Raw genomic sequence first — 3786 nt, forward strand, 5'->3', positions numbered from 1 at the left:
TTAGATAATTTACCATCTCTAATTATACTTTAAATATATCTTTCCCATCCTGGCTATATGAATTAATATATATCAAATATTTGAAACGTTTGGTTAAAGCCGGTTTTTGTAATTTGTAAGTGTATACCACTGCGACTAAAAACAATCGGTGACCTTTGTGTTTTAGTTTGTTTCCTTGGTTTTGATTAGGTTATTTAATTTGGCTATAATCTAATAGATACCAGAATTCGGTTCTGTGCAAGCTTCGACACTAACAATTGATTATTCCATCCGTCAATTATCTGATAGCTTATTCCAAAATTACAAACTACATATCATCTGTTTTTAATATACAACGTGACTATTTAATAAAATTAATTAAAATTTGTTAACACTTGGATATAAAAATAGCATCTTCTGTATAATCTTTATTATTTTGATTACATTGTGTTAAACATTAAAAATTTAAATATATATATATATATATATTTGCTCAATTTGCTTGATATGGATAATAACAGAATCCCTAAACATGGTCACCAATTAAATATCATTCAATAGTACAAACTAGACGATTTTCTATGCATAATTTATGGAAACACACAAAAAGACATGTTTGTTATCCTTTACACTATAATTAATTGAATAAATAACCTTGGCAACAATCATATGATCATTTAAAAAAATATTGGATTATATAAATATAGATAATACGATTTTTGAAAATATGGTAAGCGAATTTGACTCATCATGATTAAACTAGATCCATAATAATAGGAATAGTAACTGTATTTTAGTAACTTCAAATTTTGTTCAGATATGATTCCGAATATGCTAGGCTTTTATTCTGGCCCTAAACACCTATATAAAGATGTATGCGAAGTGCTCTCTTAATCAAACCACTACCATAAAAAAAACTTTATGGCTTCTAATATGAAGAATACTGCGATTAACAATTCGAAGCCTTGACTGAATGTGAAGGTGCTACACACTTGAAGACTATACACTTCTTTATCAGGACAAGCCATGGAAACCATCTTAGCTAATGAGAATGTAAGGCTTCAGAATTGTCCACCTATATATCTCAATTATATATTTATTTATTATCGTTTAGTTATCGGTATAGAATTGCTATTTTGTTCTAACTATTTTCTTTTCTATTTGTAACATGTAAACGGGTCATAAAGTTCATGCAAAATATTTACATTGAGAGTAAATGGTTTCTTCCGGTTGGAGTATGGAGAAACATCCAAAAAATTTAATCTGACTCCTGCAACAAGATCTTATTGATCAATATACCATACATACAACATGATTTTTATTCAAAATACAGCTATTACTCGATCTAATCACATGCGTTATGATTTGTATCTTAGTTTGGTCGACTTTCAAACTGGTTTGACTGGATCATGCAATGACAGTTTCTTAGTTGGTAATTATAAAAGTCTTAATGTATTATTTAATATATATACCTGTTATCAATAATAACCTATTTAAACGTTTTTTTAGATGTGCTGGGACAGGTTTTGGATTGTGGTGAGGCTGAATCTATTTAATGTACCCAGGTAGGGGCAACGAAAGGAAGAAACTTGAGTTTATAAAATAGGACTTCAAAAAAGAAATATGTTTTCGGTCTCAATCTATTAGAAACTCTCTTTTCTATCTTAGAAACATGGAATAAAAGTTATTTCACAGCTACAAATATATTCTATTTTAATATCGGCTTCATCATATTAGTAATATCTTCATAAATCTCAAGTTATGTTCGCTTGATCATATCTCATACATTTTATTCGTAAAATAATAATCTCTAAAATAAAAGAGAGTTACTTATCTTGAGATGTTGTTTTTGTTGCTGAATTGAACAACAATAACTTGGACTGAACAATCCTTTAATACTTCTGTCATGATATAACCTCCTACAACCAAATTCCATACTTTATATGTAAACAACTAAAATTAATAAAACTATTAACGAATTGGGTAAACTAATATGGTTTTCTGAAAAAGCTGGTTACCTCTGGTACTAAGTGGCTTTCTATTCAGTTGAGTCTTTAATATTTCTGAATAATATTGCAAAGACAGTGAAACAATATTAGTTACAACATAAGTACTACAACCATAAAAATAATAACTAATAAAATATTTTTCGAATTGAAAAAAATTATATCTATTCTATTAATTTAGAACCATGACCTATTGATAAAAGTCATGTCCAACTAATGATATAAATAATTGTTAGATATATAAACTGTCTTTCATTTATATGTAACTACCAATTAATAATATAAATATTTTGTAATTTCTCTTTTAGTTCCAACATTTTCGGATCTTCTCTCATATACATAGGAACGATTACACGGTTTGAAAGAATAAAGACTGTTACTCGGATCTTCATGTACAAAGGTATTTTTTTTCTCATGTACAAAGGTATATTTAAATCATATTGGTTGAAAATCTTACATTTGCCTATTTAAATTAATAATATAATATCATAGCTATTTATTCTTTGATCCTTCTAATAATGCAGTTTTCGTCAAAATCAAAAGCATGCTTCAATCTGAAACTATATTTCCATATATCAACATATTCTAAATACAAAATTTAAGAATTTAACAAAATCAGTTAAGATACAAAAAATTTAGTCCAACTAAAATCTACAAAATATAATTTTGGAAGTAAATTTAAGATTATTAAAACTATTTAATTTGATATTATAATGAAAGTATTATTTGTAAAAATATATATTTTACGGGTTTTAGTTTAACGGATTTTAAATAGGTTATTCGAACAAAAATATTTATTAAATGTTTTACTCAAAGTTAGTGAAGACCATATTAAACCATATATATTAACAATTATTCTTTCAAACATTTTTCAAAAAAAAAATTTGGTTTTCGGCGTGGGTTGGATTTGATATTGATTTTCCAATATAACAATTTAAGAACAGTTCGAGTATATAGGTCATGTCTAATAGAGTATGAGATTTTGATTTTATGGTCGATTCACTATTAAGAAAATATAATATATTACAAACTTTAAAAGTAAATTTTAAAAGTAATTTCTAAAATGCAGATGACATAAGTGTATAGTTACTTTTTATATTTATCCTTTTTAATCATATTTGTATTTTTCTTTGTAGTCATAGTTGTGAAAATAATATTCGCGTATCAATAATAAAAATATTTTACATAAATATGATTACAAAAAACCTAAATATAAAAATTAACTTTCTCAAAAAAATATTTAAACATAAAATATATTCTCCATTTCAAAGGACGGATCATAATCTATATGACTATATCTATTCTATTAAAATAGCAATATGATCTATTGATATATGTGTGATCCAACTATTTTAATACAATTATTAAAATCTCTTATAAATAATTTTTAAAAAAACATAAAAAGAAAAATACAAAATAACTAAAACAAATATAAAAATTAAAATTTAAAGAAAAATAAAATAAAATGCAAAATCTAGTTTCTACTTATATGGTTAAAACAAATATCAATTAAAAATGTTTTTTTTTTCAGATATCCAGACACCTCATATCCATATACCTCATATCCATATACATGTAGATCAGATCATATCAGATTGAATAATTGATTATTCGGACGAAACCAGCCAGACCAAAAATACCTGTAAAAAATGATTTGTGCCCCTAAATAATCATAACAGTCTCATTTACAATATTTCAGCTTCAAAATGTATTTTGTTTAGCACAATACTTTTATTATTATAATAATTTTAAACCAAAGATTTGAGTTTAATTAGTGATTTTCTTGGTTCAATACTAGTAT

This window comes from Raphanus sativus, chromosome 6, assembly GCF_000801105.2.
Source record: "Raphanus sativus cultivar WK10039 chromosome 6, ASM80110v3, whole genome shotgun sequence".
NCBI classification, from domain to species: domain Eukaryota; kingdom Viridiplantae; phylum Streptophyta; class Magnoliopsida; order Brassicales; family Brassicaceae; genus Raphanus; species Raphanus sativus.